Genomic DNA, 22056 nt, shown 5'->3' with positions numbered 1-22056 from the left:
AACACAGCCCTCTGTTCAATGAAGCTCTTTACCATTTATACTCAGATGGGATACATTCCCAATGCCATACATTCTGAATGTCCATTTGAATCATTTTAAATGATGATAAAAGTGCCAGGTTTTTGGTTTTTTTTTTTTAAGCATGTTTTATGTGGGCCGTTAGCAACAGACCAAGGGAAATGCCACAGTCTGTTCAAGTTACTTTTTTATGCTCTGTTTTTAAATCTCTGTGCTCTTGCTGTCCATATGTATCTGCCTGTGTGCATTTTAAGAATTGAGGAGCCGGAGGTTTGTTAGTTTGTTTTCACAGACTCAGGAAACATAGTATAGGCAGACAGAGAGCTGTGTGACTCTTAGCAGCTTACCAAACTTCTCTGACCTTAGGGTACTAACAACCCACAGTTCAGGATTATTGAGCAAAAGTCCATGGATACAACTCACTTGAATTACAAGAGGAATCTGGAACCACCCGCTAGAAGTCTGAGAACCACCGCCTCAAAGAAGATGTTACCCACTAAAGGATCTTTAAATGATATTAGTCAAGAAAAGATTCAAAGAAGGCTTTTTCTGTTCTTCTTTGTATTTTATCTGTGTACTTTTGAAAATCTCTACAAGGCAACTCTCAAGGATTTCGAAATTAAAGAATACATTTACCAACTAGTAAAGTCTCAACTGGCTATAATTAAATTAGTGGATGGGTTATTTCTGAGACCTAAGTGGAGCAGACACGAGCTCATTAACCTGTAGTGAACACAACTTATGAAACCCTGATTCCTCTAAAATGCAACTTCACCCAGTAAATGCAGTATCAAGGCCAAGTGGGTAAATATTTCTTCCTCTTATATGGATGTTACAAAAGCGCCCCAGCGAATTTTTCTCTTGTTAATTTCTGAAAGTGTATAACCTACCACTGAGAAGTAAATAACTTTGGTATAGTAACTTTTTAATTTTATTTCTTAGAGAATATTCTACCCTCCTCAAACCAAAACCAAAAAAGACAAAATTTCAGATAGTGTACCTAACAAAAATCTTAAAGAGATGATTCACTAATATTCCTGTAAAGAAGTGGCCTTCAGTATGTGAATGACTACATTGGAGAGACTTTACCAGTGTTAGACCCATGCAGAATAAGACTTTCCAAAGTGCCTGATGTTCTTCTCAGAAACACACTTATCATTCATGATAAATTTGGTAAATTTATTATTATTGGATACTTTGTGATTATTTTCTTTAGTTAATAAATGTCTTTCAAGTCATTTTGTGGCCATATTTGATTTAGAGGCTTGTAAAATTGAAAACAGTCTGAATGTTTAATATCCATAAGTCCAAACAGAAGTTATTAACTAAATCTACACCCAGGTTCCATGATAAATCAAACTGAACTATTTTCAGTGAATGCACTGGCTTCAGAGGCTTTTTAGTCTTTGATTGTTTACACTTGAACTGCTTTTTCTCTCTTCCCACTGGTTTGTGTGTAGAGACACAACTAAAGTGTCCTTTTTATACTCAGCCCCTTCAAGTGTAATTAGCACTTCACTTTCAGAAACAGCTCGACTCAGCAGAAAGAACAAGATACAAATCTGCCCTCCCCTCCCTACATTATCCTAACCTACCTCACTGCCTCAGTTTCTCCACAGGTCCATGTACAGTAATTAGATGGACTAGGTAACCTCCATGATCTCATCCAGTCTCAAATCCTGTAAAAGAAATTCAAAGTTAAAACACTAATCTCTTTATGCTCTCAGGGGTTTTTAATTAATCTTCTCCATTGAGAAGCAAAAAAAAAAAAATTAACTAAAAACTATTAATGGATAACAAGACTTTATAAAAATACACTGTACTAGTAAAAGCATATGAAGAAAAGAAAACAGCCCCTGCTACTCTGGCAGGTAAAACAGGACTGATCTGTTTTCTGAGCGGCTGCGGCCCTGAAGACGTCACACGACTGGAGATCAAAGCCGACAGTGAACAGTGCGAATCTCTGTTCCCAGCTGAAGTGGTGCTGCCCCGTGCCACCAAAAGTGGTTTGAGACTCGAGATGGTGATAATTTGATGAAATTTTTAATTTGGGAAAAACAATATTGCAAACTTTATTAATATTTTTATATATATAACTTCAAATTTTCATACCATTTGGTCACTGCATCTGTTAAAGGGTAACATGTAAGAAACACCCTTCAAGATAGAACTTTCCTCCAGAATCTTAGCAATGGAAAGAGGAGGACTGTTTAAAATTAGCCATAATTGAAACTGAAATTTCATAATGTTTACTAACTACAATTAACACCTTGATTTAATTGCTGGTTATCTGACATATGTTTATTTAAAAAGATTAATCTGAATTGATATCGTATTTAAATTTGATTATGTCTTCTTTACTCACATAAAATCTTAAAATTATAAAGTTGTTTTAAGAGGAAAACATTCCCTAACCTATTAATGTATTACTACATGTTATTAGGCCAAGAATCTCATAATTATGCTTAAAACTAAACAGAACAAGTCTTACTTACAGAGTCGGACACGACTGCAGTGACTTAGCACACACGCATGCACATGCCACAGAAATCTTACCTTTTGAAGGTATTCATAACTATGTCTCTGACCCGAGCTCATGTGACAGTTCAAATTTACATGACTAGAGTAGTGCCTCACCTCTTTTAAACCATGAAAAATATTTGAAGAATGTATGCTGATTTAGATATTAATGTAAAATAAAGACAGAAATAGCCCATTGTATTTCTTCCATATGTACCTTCTAATCCAGTTTTTTTCTCTTTTCCACTCATTTGTTCCCTCCTCTTCCATTTAATAATAAAGCATATTATCTCTTAAAACCTGTACCTACTAGACATACACAGACATTTGTTTGATATATAAATGTCACTATTGCTCTTTAAATGAGGTAATTACATAGTGTTTATACACCTCAAAGTTGCTAAGAGACTAGATCTTAAATGTTCTCACCACACAATGAAACAATTATGTGACAGTGACAGAGGTATAATGCTACAGTATTAATCAGGTTACAAATTACAATATATAGATGTAGTGGGCTTCCCTGGTGGCTCAGGCGGTAAAGAATCTGCCTGTAATTCAGGAGACCCAGGTTGGATCCCTGGGTCAGGAAGATCTCCTGGAGAAGGGAATGGCAACTCACTCCAGTATTCTTGCCTGGAGAATCCCATGGACAGGAGAGCCTGGCGGGCTACAGTCTTTGGGTCGCAAAGAGTCAGACATGACAGTGTGACTAACACTTCAACTTTCACAGACACCTTAAACCTATGTATGTTAAACTTACAATGTTAGCGTGTCAATTAAATCTTAATTTAAATGAAATAAAAATAAAATTAATTCATTAAATGAGGTAATTACAATATTTTCTTAAATTTGAGTAGCAAATGGTGGTTGTAAATGGATTGAAAAAGAAATGAGGATAAATAGGGTGAAGTGTTTGTCTTTAAGATAATGAAATGTCATTAATCTTGAGGTCATATACCGATACATAGGTTTTAAAAGCTGATCCAGATCTACAATATTTATTTTTAATCATATGCATAGGGCATACTTTTAATGAGTCAGTATTCTAGTCAAAGATGCAATCATTTCTGAGTAAGAAAGATATCTTCTGTTAAAAAATATTTCCCAAGCTATATAGTATGCATATTATACAATAACAGTAAAAATGTAAATTGTTTCTTGACTCATTAAATCCCTACTTTGAAACCAAGGGAAAAAATAACCAAATCATAGTATTTTCCTTCAAATTTTAGACCTGTGGATGAATAACATTCTCTCTTAATCATGAACTGAAGAATAGCCTCTTTGGGGAGCTAGCCCTCCTTCTTGCTCAGAATCGGAGAGATTTGCTAGAGAAGACCCAATTCCTTCTACTGCATGGCACTGTAGCTAAGGATCCTCCATGTCCCTTACTTTCAGGGTTGTGATTAGGCTATGCCGATGTCACACCATTTGTCTGTTTCTCCATACAAGGCTTTCTGAGAACATTTCCCCATATGCATCCAGGAATTGCTCTCCAGCTGCCTTGAAAGTTAGGTAGAATATGTATTTGGCGATTCAGGGATTATTTTTGGAACTCAAACAATTAGACTTTGCCTAAAATACCTTAAAGAAGTTATTTATATGCTACTGCTACAAACAAGCATCAGAGATGTTGCAGGTTCAGTTCCAGACCACCGGAAAAATAAAGCAAATATCACAATATAGCAAATCACATACATTTGTTGGTTTCCCAGTCCATGTAAGAGTTATGCTTACACTATGCTGTAATATATTAAGTATGCAATAGCATTATGTCTCCAAAAATACATAGTTTTTAAAAATATTGCTCACCATCATCTCAGCCTTCAGCAAGTCATAATCTTTTTGCAGCAGTAATATTAAATATCACCGATTACAGAGCACCATAACAAACATCACAGTAATTAAAAAGTTTGAAATATTGTGAGAATTACCAAAATGTGAGCAGATGCGGTTGGAAAAATGGCGTGATAGACACAGGGTTGCCACAAACCTTCAATTTGTAAAAAAAAAAAAAAAAATGCAGTATCTGTGAAGCACAATTAAACAAGGTATGCCTATGTTACAAGTCTAAATACATCATTTTACTATAAATATTGAAACATTAAATAAGACTGTTTACAATTTATAAAACCATTAAGTGCCAGGCACTATATAAAGCATTAAAAATGGTCATAATTTATAACCTTACAATGATTGTAAAGTCTGTATCTGGAAGAAAAAAAACTTTCCTACAAAAGAACTACACTAAAGTATTTAAACTTCTTCTTTATAATTGGCTACTGGATTAAATGATTTTTTTTTTAACTCTAAGAACAGTCTGTGAGAAAAAAGCAATGAACCTGAATATGGATGTTTTGACTTAGTAGGTATTAAAAGGATAATCATGTCAGGAAATAGGATTAATGCCCATAAAAGAATTGATTTAGTACAGAAGTTGCTTGTGGTCTTCACTGTTGTCACTTTTCTCTTTAGTGCCACCTTGTGGGTTAGCAGTAAATACAGAGGGTATGAATTTAGGGTTTTTCCCTTTTCTTTCCCTCTGCCGTATGAGTTTTTCAGGTGGTTCAATGATTTAAAAAAAATCCACCTGTTAATGCAGGAGATCCAGTCTGGATCCCTCGGAAGACCCCCTGGTGGAGGAAATGACAACCCACTCCAGTATTATTGCTTGGAGAATTCCATGGACAGACGAGCCTGGCAGGCTACAGTCTGAACTCACCAAGAGTTTTACACGGCTGAGCATGCGAGCATGCATGCTGTTTTAAAGCTAGACTTTGTAGCGTGGCAAAACTCAGATGTGAAGCAATTCTTTTTGTTTTCTCAGAGAAGCAACCACTTCACTAGAAGATATTTGCCCTAATTCTGCAATTGGACATTTTAGACACCAGAACCGTTTCTCAGAGATTGGAAACATTGGAGTCTACACGGAAATCGATGTTCATTTACAGAATAATCACCAAACTTATCTTGTATAATGTAAGTGGCAATCTCTGACTTGTGATTTTTTTCATCAGAAAAATGTTTTCTTAACTCAGTATCATCATTTCGACCAGTGTCCCATGAGAATTGATTCTAGGTGATTCGAAATGCTGTTCAATCCTGTTTAGAAAAAACTAAAATATCTGATTTAGTCTCGTTTGCACCTTACTTCTAACACCAGATTCAATTTGCAATGAGTTACCTTACTCAGTTTGTTTTCTAATTATGATGCTGCAGTTATGAAAAATAAGGGAAAAAGTCAGTACAGCATATCGCAAGCTTTCTTTTATTAGAGATGCACAGGAAATGTGTTATATATTCCCTAACACTCTCAATATATAAATGTTATAATACTGATTAGCTAAAAAAAGAGAATAGTTTCTCCTTTTTTAAACATCTAAAGTTTTGTTAGAATTTATTGCTAAGTTTTTTTGTAGAATGATGAAAAAATAAAATTTTAAATTGCATATATGGAGTCATTTCAGAGCAAGTGAAAATCATGTGTAATTTGGTCACTTTGAAAGTATAAATGTCCATATGTGAATTTCTCCTCCTCTATTTGGAGTTGAAGATTTTACTGTGGGTTATTCAAAATGTAATTTTCCCTGGATGTGTAATAAGGTCTCAAATTTGACCTCTAACCTGAATGTTATAAGCTATCAGTTATCTATGCTGGAATCACACCACCACCATCAACAACAAATTTTAAGTGTTGTTACAGGCTTTCTAAAATTTTAGTATGGGCTTCCATGGTGGCTCAGCAGTAAAGAACCTTCCTGCCAATGCTGGATACACAGGTTCAAATCCTGGGTAGGGAAAATCCCCTGAAGAAGGAGATGGAAACCAGTATTCTTGCCTGGACGCTCCCATGAACAGAAGGAGTAGGGTGGACTACAGTCCATGGGGTCACAAAGAGTCAGACACAACTTAGCGACTAAACCTCAAAATTGTAGTATTGAACCAAAGTCAAACACTATCAGTACAGAAAGCTGTGGAAACTTCAGAATCCAATTCCCGAGTCATTTTTGACTTGAACAAGTCTCTAAAGACAGTAAGCTGTGTTTTCCAATTCAGGAAATGCCTTTTAATTAATTTTTGCATCCTTTGATATTTGAATTTTTCCATCACATTCTGACACGTTTAGTTTCCCATGGATTTGATACAGGAGCCAATTAGAAGGTGCCTTAGAACGATAGGGCTTCCCTGGCGGGCTCAGATGGTAAAGAATCTGCCTGCAATGTGGGAAACCTGGCTTCTGTCCCTGGGTTGGGAAGATCCCCTGGAGGAGGGCATGGCAACCCACTCCAGTATTCTTGCCTGGAGAATCCCCATGGACAGAGGAGCCTGGCAGGCCACAGTCCATGGGGTCACAGAGAATCGGACATGACTGAGCGACTTACACTTAGAATGATAACATTCAACCTATAGTCCTCCGTTTAACCTTTTTTTTTTTTTTTCCATTTAACTTTTGCCTAGCTACCATTGAACAAATCAGTGTTCTTAGAGTTTAACCAAAACACAACCAACCAAACAAACAAAAAAACCCTAACTAAAGAACTTTTTAATCTGGGGACCACGAAAAGTGGAGACCATGTTTTTATTTATGTTTCAGCTTGTTAATAATAAAGGTATGTCTTCCTTCGAATTCTGTCCCTGGTGGCTCAGACGGTAAAGTGTCTGCCTACAATGTGGGAGATCCAGGTTTGATCCCTGGGTCTGTAAGATCCTCTGGAGAAGGAAATGGAAACCCACTTGGAAAATCCCGTGGACGGAAGAGCTTGGTAGGCTACAGTCCACGGGGTCCTTCAGTTTAAGCTGAGTAGACCACTGTGTAGTGCCATCCACGGGATTCCTTGGACACGTGCCGCTGCTGGAGAGGCAGGGGCTGCCCTGTATGCAAGTAGGTGGTACCTCCATTCACCACGTAGTTTAACTCCAGGGATGACTTCTAGCCTCTCTTCACTTTTATTGTATTCATTTTAAATAGATGGGGTTTCAAAAATGAGTTACAAAGCAGCAAAACACATTTCATATCTTCTCTGTTACAGGTTCCAAATTAAGCAGATCCTAATTACCTGGGTTACATTATGTAACAATAGCGTAATGTCAAAAGGCTTTTATAATCTCTATTCAATTCCTCTTAAAGTGAGACTGAGCAAAATATTTTCTTGACATTTCTGAGAATTTCACTTTCAGTTTCAAAGGATCATTTATTTCTTTAATCTTCCAACGTGAAAAAGTAATGAATATTTACTTTTTTTAGACTCATTTTTAGAAGCGCTAACACTCAACTAGGTAAACTTAGTAAGTGATAGCTATTAATGTACTCTTCTCTTCTAGGCAGAAAAATCAAAGTTATTTAAAGTAAAGGATGTGTTTAAAATCAATGTATGTCCACAAAGTAATGTTTATAAATACTTTTTGTGATCATTATGTCTTATTTGGGTGTATGGTCTTTTTTTATCTATATCTACCTTAAAAGATATGCAGAGAGATATAAGTAGATGAGAAACGTGGACTATGTTTCCATATGGTCTGAATAGAAGTGTATGATTTGTCACTAAGCTAAACTGCAGTGTTCTAAAGTACACAAATTGTTTTCTGTGTCACTCCTTCATTTTCAGTGCTTGCCACGCAGCCAAATTAAACTGTGATGTGAAAGTCATCCAAATATATAATTCCAAATATAAAACTCCAAATTCCATCCAAATACAAAATTCTAAAACTGTGACTGTAGGATCAATTCTTTATTTCTATGAGATTTGCCTATAGTAATTCTCTGTTTAATGTTCAGAGTTGCATAGCAGTTCGCTTTTAAATGTTCAGAGCTGCACATTCTAGGAGGTGCACATAATCAAGTCCTGGCAACTCTATAAAATATAATCCATATTATGAACTGAACAGAATGAGCCCTCGCATCTGGTTGCCTAAGGCTCAAAATGCTCCTGACACACCTTACAAGTATCAGCAAGTTGAAACCGCATTATGAAGATGACCTGTGGTCCCCACCCCACCTTCCCTTCGCCACCCTTCCTGTCCCTGCCCGCCTGAGACAGGAGCTTCTGCAGCGCAGATGAGGGGTGGGCCGCAGCTCGGAGGGAGACCAGAGAGTGCATTCTGTCAGTTTCCACAAGTCCAAAAAGGCACAGGCCTGAGGAATTTCATCTTCTAGTGTTTGACTGTGGACTGAATTAATTAAAATTTTCCCAAAGGGCCACATTCTCCCATACTTTCTCAGGAGGGAAAATTGAGAAGAATAGAAATAATTCCAAATGAAGTGAAATTTTTCTTAATTCAAACAATAACACCATGAAAAAGCACCTTGAATTTTTCAATTCCCAGGCAATTGGTTCTAAAAAGAAAAACATTCTAAATTATCCACATGCCCTCATTTATTAGTCTAGAGCTCTTGCCCAAGCAATTATTTGCAGAGGTAATATAGAGACCATCATGGTGATTTACTTTTTTTTCTTATCCACGAACTCTACAGAACTGAAAGTGTGTCAGTAAAGAGAAGTGACTCTAAGAGAAGGCCCACTAAATATATAATTATGTAAAAGTAAAGGGAAAAGAACCAAATCCCATTTTAAAATAGATCAAATTCTGCAAAAGGTAAATGTCACATACATCATTGTTTATTTATTGATAACCACTTAAGAGTAATCTATAATTCTTCCTAATCTTCAAAATAGGTTTCTGCCAGTCACATAATCTCCTGGGGAGAACTGTCTTATGAAATTATCACCTGATTTTGTAAAGTCCAGAAAACTTTAAGGCACGAGGAGAAGGGGACAACAGAGGACGAGATGATTGGATGGCATCACTGACTCAATGGACATGAGTTTGAGTAAGCTCCAGGAGTTGGTGATTGACAGGGAAGCCTGGCATGCTGCAAAGAGTCAGACAGGACTGAGCGACTGAACTGAACTGAGAAAACTTGAAACCAAACTGAATACCTTTCATTTACTCAATAGCCATTCAAAAAGGTTATAGATAATGAACAATAAACAAAATAACAATTTAAGTGAAGATGGGCTTAGCAGGTGGCACTAGTGGTAAAGAACCTGCCTGCGGATGCAGGAGATGTAAAAGACGCGGGATCAATCCCTGGGTAGGGAAGATACCCTGGAGGAGAAAATGGCAACCCACTCCAGTATTCTTGCTTGGGACATGGACTGAGAAGCCCGGCAGACTACAGTCCAAAAAGTCATAGAGTCGGACACAACTGAGCACACGTGCACATCACACACATCTTAATAAGTACATGTTGAATGAACAAACGGTCCATTCAGCATTTGTCACCGGCTTCTTGGCCTCTGTCATTTCTCCCCTTGGTTTAAGGCTTGTCTCCCCCTCCCTGCCGAGCACTCTGGTCTCCATGCCTGGTGAGGGCGCCCTGCGGTTTGGCCTTCTATGAACGGCCCCAGTGAGCCATCCTACTGGAGTTGGTCCGATAGCCAAGACCTTGCTCTTCCCTAGCTCTGGCCTAGAAACTTGATGAACTAACAAACAAAAATTATCATTTTCCTTGAATAAGCCAGTAATAGATAAATAAGATCTAGAATCAGCATCTGATCCTTGGAAACCAGTGATGTGTTCTCCCAAAGGAGAATTTGACTAGAGACAGTTTAGGCATACGGTGGCATCATACTTTACACAGGAATTAGAGTCTGAAGCTGACTTATAAAATAAGTGTGCATATGTGCTCAGTCTCTCAGTCACGTCCAACTCTTTGTGACCCCATGGACTGCAGCCAACCAGGCTGCTCTATCCATGGAACTTTCCAGGCAAGAATACCGAAGTGGGTTTCCATTTCCACCTGCAGGGGATCTTCCTGACCCAGGGGTCAAATCCATGTCTCCCATGTCTCTTGCATCGCAGGTGTATTCTTTACCACTGTCACCAGGAAGCCTGAAGTAAGAAGCACCTGTGGTCAAACTCTCCCTTGAAAAATTGTCTAAACTGCCCACAAAAGGCTGTAAACCCTGGTTCCGTGTAGGCATCCCTATGTAAGCAATATGTACATACAGACGCAAGTGTAAAGTATGTGTAATATATGCAGTATTTCATTAAACTGATTTTGAGTAAATAAACCATCCATATGCTGTTTTAACAGCACTGTTACCAATTCACTACTGTGTTTCTGTGATGCCAAGATAACCAGCCAATGCAGAAAGCTCAGTTAAAAATGACAGTAATACCTGCCTTCCTTTCTTTGCAGCAGAAAGGCTGTATAGTGTGTGTCAGGGTCCACACAGAGGGGTGTTGGAGTGGGCAGGAAGGCAGTTTGGTGGGAATCAGAGCCTACACAAGGTGGGCTTGCGAGCAGGTTAGAAGTCCGGAGGAATTAAGTGATGGGCTACATATAGGGAATCTTAGTGCTGGAGAAGGAAGGTACAAATACAGAAAGGGGGAAAGTTGAGGTGAATGCCGTGGTTTTGGGTCATTGACTTACAATTGAAAGAGTGGCTGTCAACATGTAATTTTACAGATATGGATATATGTATGTAGATATTTAAATGTGTGTGTGTGTGTGTGAATCCACTATGAGGACCTGAGTAGGAATGAGCAAACTTAATGCCCAAGTCTTGGTTTCTATTGATTTTTTTAGATTTTATTTTATTTTTAAACATTACAAATTGTATTAGTTTTGCCAAATATGAAAATGAATCTGCCACAGGTATATATGTGTTCCCCATCCTGAACCCTCCTCTCTCCTCCCTCCCCATACCATCCTTCTGGGTCGTCCCAGTGCACTAGCCCCAAGCATCCAGTATCGTGCATCAAACCTGGACTGGCAACTTGTTTCATACATGATATTATACATGTTTCAATGCCATTCTCCCAAATCTTCCCACCCTCTCCCTCTGCAACAGAGTCCATAAGACTGTTTTATACATCAGTGTCTCTTTTGCTGTCTAGTACACAGGGTTATTGTTAGCATCTTTCTAAATTCCATATATATGCGTTAGTATACTGTATTGGTGTTTTTCTGTCTGGCTTACTTCACTCTGTATAATAGGCTCCAGTTTCATCCACCTCATTAGAACTGATTCAAATGTATTCTTTTTAATGGCTGAGTAATACTCCATTGTGTATATGTACCACAGCTTTCTTATCCATTCATCTGCTGATGGACATCTAAGTTGCTTCCATGTCCTGGCTATTATAAACAGTGCTGCAATGAACATTGGGGTACACGTGTCTCTTTCCCTTCTGGTTTCCTCAGTGTGTATGCCCAGCAGTGGGATTGCTGGATCATAAGGCAGTTCTATTTCCAGTTTTTTAAGGAATCTCCACACTGTTCTCCATAGTGTCTGTACTAGTTTGCATTCCCACCAACAGTGTAAGAGGGTTCCCTTTTCTCCACACCCTCTCCAGCATTTATTGCTTGTAGACTTTTGGATCGCAGCCATTCTGACTGGTGTGATATGGTACCTCATAGTGGTTTTGATTTGCATTTCTCTGATAATGAGTGATGTTGAGCATCTTTTCATGTGTTTGTTAGCCATCTGTATGTCTTCTTTGGAGAAATGTCTGTTTAGTTCTTTGGCCCATTTTTTGATTGGGTCATTTATTTTTCTGGAGTTGAGCTGTAGGAGTTGCTTGTATATTTTTGAGTTTAGTTGTTTGTCAGTTGCTTCATTTGCTATTATTTTCTCCCATTCTGAAGGCTGCCTTTTCACCTTGCTAATAGTTTCCTTTGATGTGCAGAAGCTTTTAAGTTTAATTAGGTCCCATTTGTTTATTTTTGCTTTTATTTCCAATATTCTGGGAGGTGGGTCATAGAGGATCCCCAAGTCTTGGTTTCTAAATGCATCTTTTTAGGGCTCATGGAAATTCTGAAGGTCAGGGTCAGGAAAAGGACGAGATGAACTTTCAACATGCCCATGTGCCAGAAAATAAAGAAGTTCTCAAAAGAATGATAGAGACATAACCAAAAACTCAGGAGCCGCCATGAAGGAGCTCCCACTGAGCAAATCTGGAACCATTTGGGCATCAAAATAGGTAATACAGTAATGGATTATAACCCAAAGGAATGGAATATAATGGAATCCGTGAATGCACACTGATATAAGTAGGTAGATAAACAGAAAGGAAAGAAAGCTCTTTCTTAGAAGTCCAACTAAAAATGTTGAAGGAATTCAGGCAAGACACATCAATGAATGCCAAAATTAGTGGGTGAAAGTAAGATGAAGAAGGATCTTACAGCTCAAAGTATACTTCTATAAAATATCTGTTAATTACAATGGAAATGAAAACTTCACTTTATAGTGTAGAAACCTCACAAATACCATCTGAATCAAGTTCAAAGTTAACTATACCAGTAATGGGACAAAGCAATATCATGTGCCACTGGATAAAATAAAATGAGAAAAATACATCACTTCTCTAATATTTCAGAACAAAATCATTACCTGGTTACAATCAAGAGGAAATATAAAACAAACATAAATTTAGAAAGTTTCTACAAAATGACCTTCAGAAATGTCAAGTTCCTGAAAGTCCAGTAGACTGAGGAATTCTAGACCACAAGGGGATGACAGTTGAGTACGATGTTGTCCTGAATTGGGCATTTTGTTATGAGGGCACTGTTGGAACAATTGGCTAAACTTCAATTTGGGAGAAGGATATTCAGGAGATTGTCATGCTATTAATGCAACTTTTCTTAGAGTTGGAAATTATTTGAAAATAAATTAAAATTTTAAAATAACTCCATCCTCATTGGTATGCTTTTAAATTTCCAATGCACAGCTGTACAGTTACACAAGCCAGGGACTTCCCTGATGGTCCAGTGGTTAAGAATCCCCCTGCCAATGAAGGGGACAAGGGTTCAATCCCTGGTCCAGGAAATTTCTACATGCCTCGGGGCTGTGAAGCCCACGTGCCTAGCGCCTGCACGCCACAAGAGAAGCCACCAGAGTGAGAAGCCAGTGCATCGCCAGGAAGTGCAGACTCCACTTTTTGCAACAAGAGAAAGCCCTCACACAGCAATGAAGATCCAGCACAGCCAAAAATAAATTTTTATAAAAAATAAAGTCATACCAGCCAGAAAAGGAACACTGCTTGAAAAACAGTAATAAGAGCACCAGGAAAGTGGCAAAGAAGATGAACTAATCATACGATGTCAACCAACCAATTTTTTTTACAGTAGAGTTTTTAGCTACTCTCCTGGCATCCTGGCTTTGCATCTCCACACTCTTCCCTTCACGTATTCCATGCACCCATTTAAAACACAGCAAAAGACACTCTGAGGATACAGTCTGCACTTACCTCTCTCTTTTTCTTTGCTTTCACTTTCTTCCTCCCTTTCTTCCTTAATTTATTTATTTTGGAAGCAGCATTCACCCTACTGGAAGAACCAATTCTAAACATAAAATCCCTTGTGTCACCCTGCCCACCCCTATGACAAAGTAGCTCCTGATGAGACAGTAAAAATCAATATACACTTACCCTCTTCCCCGCTCCTTCATCCCCCAGCGGTCTTCACGTCCCTTATTCTTTATCACTATTTCCCACCTTTCTTCTCTTTTGTTGTTTAGTCCTAAGTCGTGTCTGACTCTTTGACGACCCCATGGCTCCTCTGTCCATGAGATTTTTCAGGCAAGAATGCTGGAGTGAGCTGCCATTTCCTTCTCCAGGGGATCTTACCCACCCAGGGGGAGACGTGGAGTCTCCTGCATTGGCAGGCAGATTCTTTACCAATGAGCTAGCTAGGAAAGCATTCTCCTCTTGTACCAGGGATCAAAATTGTTCTTGAAATTAATTAAACAGAAGTGGACCTCTAGCAGTTGTTCTTGCCCTATAATCTAAAGTACTTAAATCTTTCATTTATAACATAAAAAGAAAGGAAATCAGGACTGTAAACATATCCACCCTTTTTTAATTCTTTTTTTTCTTAACCTTCTAAAACCATCTTCCCCTGCCTTGTCAGGAGTATAAAACAGTCTGCCACTCTAAACAGCACCTGTCAGGAATGTGGGAAGTTGTTAAAAGAGAAGACACTTTAGAAGATCTAAATTCAAATTACCTTGACTACAATTAAAATGGCCACCATTCTTGAGTGATGACAGGCAAGATGGAGAGAAGGCAGCAACAGTCAGAGTAAGGCCTCAAGCAACAGTCATCATTCAGAGGCATCTGAGAAACGACTGCACCAGGTTATACTTGGGGAGATACTTTAGTTCTCTTGCCAGAATCTGCCTCATAGAAACTTGGGAAATAGAGTATAATCTGTCTTGTGCTTTTCTCCTTATAACCACTGATTCATTGGTGGTGGTGGTGGTGGTGGTGAAAACAAAGCAACAGGGGAGCACCACTTGTGGCTTCATGAAAAGCATTGCTAACATCTTCATTCGTTTCGATATCTCTAAAATCAAGAGGTATTAGGATTTGAACTGCCAGCTACATTTTGGTCATAGGACCGTGTTTACATGCAGCTGGTGTGAATGCTGTTATTTGATACCATCCAGGGGAGCCACACGCAAGAAGCCACATCTCTGTGAAGATGATGATCCTAAGACTGTTCTTTGGACCCAGGTCTGCCCGTCAGGCAGCTCTCAAAGGACCACAGCTTCCTGAGATGTTCTGGGTACCACAAGGAAGGGGCTGGGATGCGTTCCCCAATTCACAGGGATTTCTCCTCAGCATAGCACCAACGCAAGCATTGGATCCCAATACTTTTCTTAAACTGTCCCAAGATTATCAGCCTTGGATTTTATTTATTCATTCATTTATTCAGCAAATTTTATTAAGAAACAGCTTTTTTCTTCTTTTTCTAAAGAGGGACTTCCCTGGTGGTGCAAAGGATATAAATCTACCTGCTGATGCAGGGGACATGGGTTGGATCCCTGCTGTGGGAACATTCCACATGCCACCGTGCATCTAAGCCCACGAGCCACAACTATTGGGGCCCGCAGACCTAGAGCCTATGCTGCACAAAGAGAAGCCACAGCAATGAGAAGCCCACGCACTCCAGTGAGGAGTGGCCCCCACTCCCCACAACTAGAGAAAGCCCACACAAAGCCACTGAAGACTCAGGGAAGCCAAAAATAAACCAATAAATGAAAATTTTAAAAAAGAAACAGCTATATGCAAGGTACTGTTCTTGGCATAGTGATCACAACTGATTAAAAGTCCTGACCTCATGGAGCTCACATTCTAATGGGGGGACAGAAAATTTTTTAAGTGTTTAAGCAAAATAAAAGATAAGAGAAGGGATATAGAGAGTGCTAGACCCAGGAAGATGGGCTGCAATATTAAAAATACCAGGGAAAGCCTCGCATTTGAATGAAGATCTGTAGGAATTGAGATATGTAGATAGCTGAGGGCAAGGGAGCATCATAGGCAAAAGGCCCCGAGGTAGGACTTTGGCTGGTGTGTTTCAAGTAGAGCAAGCAGCCCTGTGTGGAATGCAGTAAGCTAGGGAGAGAGGAAAAGGAGGTGGGGTCAGAAAGATGATGGGGAAGCCAGATTGCATAAGGTTTGGAGGCTGCCTCCAAGACTTTGGCTTTTATTCTGGATGGGGCATGATATAATCGGATGTGAGAGAGATGACTGTGGCTTAGACCAGGATGGTGACAGTGGAGGTGGTAGGAAGAGATGGGGTGCTGCTAAAGGACTACATGGGGTACATTGAGGGACCTCAAGGTTGACACTATGACATTTTATCTGAGAGGCTAAGAGGTTGCTATTGACATTTATTGATAACACAAAGACTTAGGGAAAGGCAAGGTCGAGATTTCTGTGTCTGCATTTCTGACTCTCAAAACTATGTGTTCCAACCTAGAGAATAGGCGTGTGGTCGCCAGGAGTGGGTGGGGGCAGTGTGAAGGGAAGTACTGAGAGCTTGGGATTAGCAGATTCAGATTATCGTATTTGGGATGGCCAAACAACAGGGTCCTACTGCATACCATAGGAAACTGTATTCAATGTCTTGTGATAGAATAGAAAAGAATATGAAAAAGAATATATATACACACACATATATATATTCCTTTCCATATTGACTATGCTAAAGCCTTTGACTGTGTGGATCACAGCAAACTGTGGAAAATTCTTCAAGAGACAGGAATACCAGACCACCTGACCTGCCTCCTGAGAAACCTGTATGCAGGTCAAGAAACAACAGTTAGAACCAGACATAGTTCAAAATTGGGAAAGGAATACATCAAGGCTGTATATCATCACCCTGCTTATTTAACTTATATGGCAGAGTACATCATGAGAAATGCCAGGCTGGATGAATCACAAGCCGGAATCAAGATTGCCAGGAGAAATATCAATAACCTCAGATATGCAGATGACACCACCCTAATGGCAGAAAGCAAAGAGGAACCTCTTGATGAAGGTGAAAGAGAAGCATGAAAAAGATGGCTTAAAAGTCAAAATTCAGAAAACTAAGATCATGGCATCTGGTCCCATCACTTCATAGCAAATAGGTGGGGGAAAAAATGGAAAGTCTTCATTTTCTTGGGCTCCAAATCACTGTGAATGGTGACTGCAGCCATGAAATTAAAAGACACTTGCCCCTTGGAAGGAAAGCGATGACAAACCTAGACAGCACATTAAAAAGCAGAGACATCACTTCGAAAACAAAGGTCCATATAGTCAAAGCTATGATTTTTCCAATCATATGGACTTGAGAGTTGGACCATAAAGAGAGGTGAATGATGAAGAATTGATGCTTTTTGAACTGTGGTGCTGGAGAAGATTATTGAGAGTCCCTTGGACAGCAAAGAGATCAAACAAGTCAATCCTAAAGGAAATCAATCCATAATATTCATTGGAAGGACTGATGCTGAAGCTGAAGCTCCAATCGTTTGGTCACCTGATACAAACTGCCAACTCACTGGAAAGACCTTGATGCTGAGAAAGATTGAGGGCAGGAGGAGAAGGGGGCACAGAGGATGAGATGGTTGGATGGCATCACCAACTCAATGGACATGAGTTGAGCAAGATCTGGGAGACAGTGAAGGACAGGGAGGCCTGGTGTGCTGCAGTCTATGGGATCGCAGATAGTCAGACATGACCGAGTGAATTAACAACTACATATATATACATAAAACTGAGTCACTTTGCTGTATAGCATAAATTAGCACAACATTCCAAACCAACGACTCTTCAATAAAATTTTTAAAAGTTGTAAAACTATGTGGACCAAGAATTGGTCATTATATTTGGCAATGTAGAGGCCATTCGTGACCTTCACATGAACTGGATCAGCAGAGTGCTAGTGGCAAAAGCCTCCCTGGAGAGGGTTCAGGTGTGAATGGGAAGAGAGTAGTGGTAAGTAGTGAGTCCAGGCAAATATTTCCAGAGGTTTTTCTATAAAGGGTGGTGGAGAATCAGAGCATCATCCAGGAGAGCATACAGGATTAAGAGATGGGATTGTTTTTCCAGGAGAAAGTTGGAGTGCATTATAAATACGTACTGATGGGAATGATGCAATCAGAGAGAAAATCTTAATGCAGGAGAGAATGGGAAGAGCTGCTGGAGTTAATACATCCTAGGCTGGGTATGAGAGGATGGGTTCTAACAGTAAAGAAGAGGGGAGCTTGGTTTGAGGACATTTGATCTCCAGGAACCAGTAGGAAGATGGTTAAGTGGGAACACCCTGAAAATGGATGAATGTTTGCGAAAATTCTGTCTTAGTTGTTTCTATTTTTCTCAGTCAAAATAGGAAGCAAGGTCATCAGCTGAGTAAAAGTGTTGACTATTTCAGGAAATAAGTGAAAATATGCTACAGTAATCTGAGAGGGTACGTAAATAAAAAATAGAAAATGGAAATGTTGGGCTTTGGGATTATTGGACCTAAGTGCCCACATGATATGAGTGGACACAAATTTAAAGTTTTTTGAAGTTACTCTCTGCCATTTGAGTGCAGGCCTAGAGTAGTTAGAGAACTAGATTTAATAGGAATCAGAGATAGGCAATCACAATGGTGGGAGAGTGGGGCAAGGGAGATAAAGGGTATTGACAAGGGAGCAATTTTAAATATGGACATGGAATCAAAACTGGGAGGGAGGAAAGTGAGGGTATGTTAAAGACAGTGAAAATGAAATAGAGTGAATAGATTGTAAGTCCCTGTAAAGTTGAAGAAATGTTATTGCTTAATATTGTTTATTGAAAGGAAGCTACTACACTTAGGGCACAGGGAATCCAGAAAGTCCTGTGTCTTGTATTTTAATGGGAATATATTCCCTTTGCTCCAGAATCCACAGATATTTGTATCCTTCTGTATGCTGCCATTTATTAAGAATTTAATACTTTGCTCAACTTTAAATGTACATTAAGAAATTCTTATACTATTATGACTCCAGTCTTTGATCTATACTTTCTTCCAGTACTCCAAATATTTCCTAAACATGACTGACACCTAGCTTTCCACCAAGACTTCATTTTCATAGCAAGCCTCATCATCAAAGCCTTCAACTTACAGAATGAGGAGAAATTAAGAGCCTAAAAAAAGATGACTATATAAATTGACACAGAAAAAGCATTTGACAAAATCCAATACTCATTCATAATTTTAAAGCTCTCAGCAAGTTAGGAGTAGACAATAACTATCTCAAGTTGATAAAGAGCATCTTAAAAAAAAAACTATAGCTATGATTCTTAATAGTGACAGAATGCCTCCTTCTAAGATAGGGAACAAAGCAAGGATTCAATTCTAACCACTATTTTCACTATAGTACTAGAAGTTCTAGACACAGCATTAAGGCAATAAAAGGAAATAAAAAGGCATACAAAATTGGAAATGAAGAACTAAAGCTGTCCCTATTTACAGATGACTTGACTATCTAGAAAATCCTAATGATTCTTCATAAATAAAACTCCTAGAACCTAAAAATTTATTTCAGCAAGATCACAGGATTAAGATCAATGAAGAAAAATTAATGCCAATTCTATATAATAGCAATAAACACACAAACACCAAAATTAAAATACATTTATAATCATTTCAAAGAAAGTGAAATACATAGGTAGAAACTCTACAATATATGCACACTATTTGCTTGCTATTAGCTATTTACAAATGCTAGTGAAAGAAGTGAGGGATGACCTAAATAGAGAGACATACCATGTTCATGGGCTTCCCTTATAGCTCAGTTGGTAAAAAAATCTCCTACAATGCGGGAGACCCTGGTTCTATTCCTGAGTTGGGAAGATCCACTGGAGAAGGGATAGGCCACCCACTTCAGTATTCTTGGGCTTCCCTTGTGGCTCAGCTGGTAAAGAATCTGCCTGCAGTGCGAGAGACCTGGGTTCGATCCCCGGGTTGGGAAGATCTCCTGGAGAAGGGAAAGGCTACCCACTCCAGTATTCTATACAGTCCGTGGATCTCAAAGAGTCAGACTCAACTGAGTGACCTTCACTTTCACTTTCACCATGTTCATAGATTGGAAAACTCAACATAGTAAAGATGTCAGTTCTCCCCAAGTTGATATGTAGGCTCAATGCAATTCCATTAGGGAAATGTGAATTAAACCACAATTAGTTGCCGGTACATATTTATCAGAATGGCTAAAATTTTTAAAGATGCAACAACACCAAATGCTGACAAGGATATAGAGAAATAGTTTCTGTTGTACTGGAAAATATTTTGGCAAGTTTTTTGTTTGTTTGTTTTTTGGTTTTTTTTAATTTTTAAATTTTATTTTATTTTTAAACTTTACATAATTGTATTAGTTTTGCCAAATATCAAAATGAATCCACCACAGGTATACATGTGCTCCCCATCCTGAACCCTCCTCCCTCCTCCCACCCCATACCATCCCTCTGGGTCATCCCAGTGCACTAGCCCCAAGCATCCAGTATCGTGCATCGAACCTGGACTGGCAACTCGTTTCATACATGATATTTTACATGTTTCAATGCCATTCTCCCAAATCTTCCCACCCTCTCCCTCTCCCACAGAGTCCATAAGACTGTTCTATACATCAGTGTCTCTTTTGCTGTCTCATACACAGGGTTATTGGCAAGTTTTTTTAAAACTAAACACGCAGTTCCCATACAACACAGAAATTCTATTTTCCAGCATTGATCCCAGAGAAGTGGAAATTTATGTTTACGTAAAAACTTGTATATGAGTGTTCAGAACAGAGTTATTCGTAGTAGCCAAACATTGAAAACAATCCAGTATCTTACAGTAGTGAATAAATTGTATATCCATCCCATGGGAATGGGAATTTTTTTTAATGTACTATTGACATACACAACAATTCAGATGAATCTACATGGTATTATGCTGTGTGAAAGAAGTTAATCCCAAGAGGCTGCATAGTCTCATGCTGCATATGATTTCATTTCTGAAACATACATTAAATGACAAAAGTATATAAGTGAAGAACTGATTCATGGTTTCCACAAGTTACATGCAAGGGAAATGGCAAGCAGGAAGGGAATAGGCACAGCCATATGAGAACATGAGGGATCTTTGTGGTGATCAGACTGTTTTATATCTTGATAGGTGGTGGCCACACGAATCTACACATGTAATGAAATCATATAGAATTAAACACACACATACACACACACTCACTGAGTGGATTTTAAAACTGGTAAAGTCAGAATAAGGTTGATTGATTCATTGTCAATTCTCCAATTCTAGTTCTACTACATTGTGGTTATCTAAGAGGTAAGATGTGGTTGTCTAAGATGTAAGAAGAATTGATGCTTTTGAACTGTGGTGTTGGAGAAGACTCTTGAGAGTCCCTTGGACTGCAAACAGATCCAACCAGTCTATCCTAAAGATCAGTCCTGTATATTCATGGGAAGGACTGATGCTGAAGCTGAAATTCCAATACTTTGGCCACCTGATGTGAAGAACTGACTCATTTGAAAAGACTCTGATGCTGGGAAAGATTGAAGGCAGGAGGAGAAGGGGACGACAGAGGATGAGATGGCTGGATGGCATCACCGACTCAATGGACATGGGTTTGAGTAAACTCTGGGAGTTGGTGATGAACAGGGAGGTCTAGTGTGCTGCAGTCCATGGGGTCGCAAGAAGTCAGACATGACTGAACGACTGAGCTGAACTGAACTAAGATGTTAATATTGGGGAAAACTGGGCGATGGGTATACAGGAATTTTCTGCATTGTTTCTGTATAACTGCATGCGAGTGTCAATTATCTCAAAATAAAAAGTTAAAAAAAACTATGAGAGAGAGAGAGGCTTTCCTATGAAGAACAGATTATTTGAGCAATCTTGTTTCAGAAAGGGAAGTATGCAATAAAAATCAAACAATTTTAAATCTGTAACTTATTTTAAAGAGTCACAAACCATTTTGGGCAAAAGCAAAAGAAATAAAAACAACAGCAAACATTTTTAGCTTTAACATTAATCTTTTAAACTATCTCTGGCCTTTTCTCTGGCTAAAAGGAAAGAAGTCTTCAGATCCACTCTAAAGTCTTTCTTAGACTGAGAAGCCTCTGATACCTTTTCAAAGCAGCTTAGTGTCACACATTTTTTTGAGTTATCCTCTAAGAGTCTGTTTGCAACTTATTAGAAAAAATTTTTCAGTTGCCTTC

At 38.8% G+C, this 22056-nt stretch overlaps 1 long non-coding RNA gene across 1 annotated transcript in view; it reads left to right on the top strand.

Moving 5' to 3' along the window:
- The window catches only part of LOC133247127 (uncharacterized), a 152747-nt gene that overhangs the window by 1517 nt on the left and 129174 nt on the right, over positions 1 to 22056 (top strand). The window contains exon 2 of the long non-coding RNA XR_009736266.1: positions 5369 to 5520. This is a non-coding gene — a long non-coding RNA (uncharacterized LOC133247127). The remainder of the gene's footprint in view (positions 1 to 5368; positions 5521 to 22056) is intronic.

The sequence above is a fragment of the Bos javanicus genome, chromosome 5 (genome assembly GCF_032452875.1).
Source record: "Bos javanicus breed banteng chromosome 5, ARS-OSU_banteng_1.0, whole genome shotgun sequence".
Lineage (NCBI taxonomy): Eukaryota > Metazoa > Chordata > Mammalia > Artiodactyla > Bovidae > Bos > Bos javanicus.
This window is presented reverse-complemented; position numbering and strand designations above follow the sequence as displayed.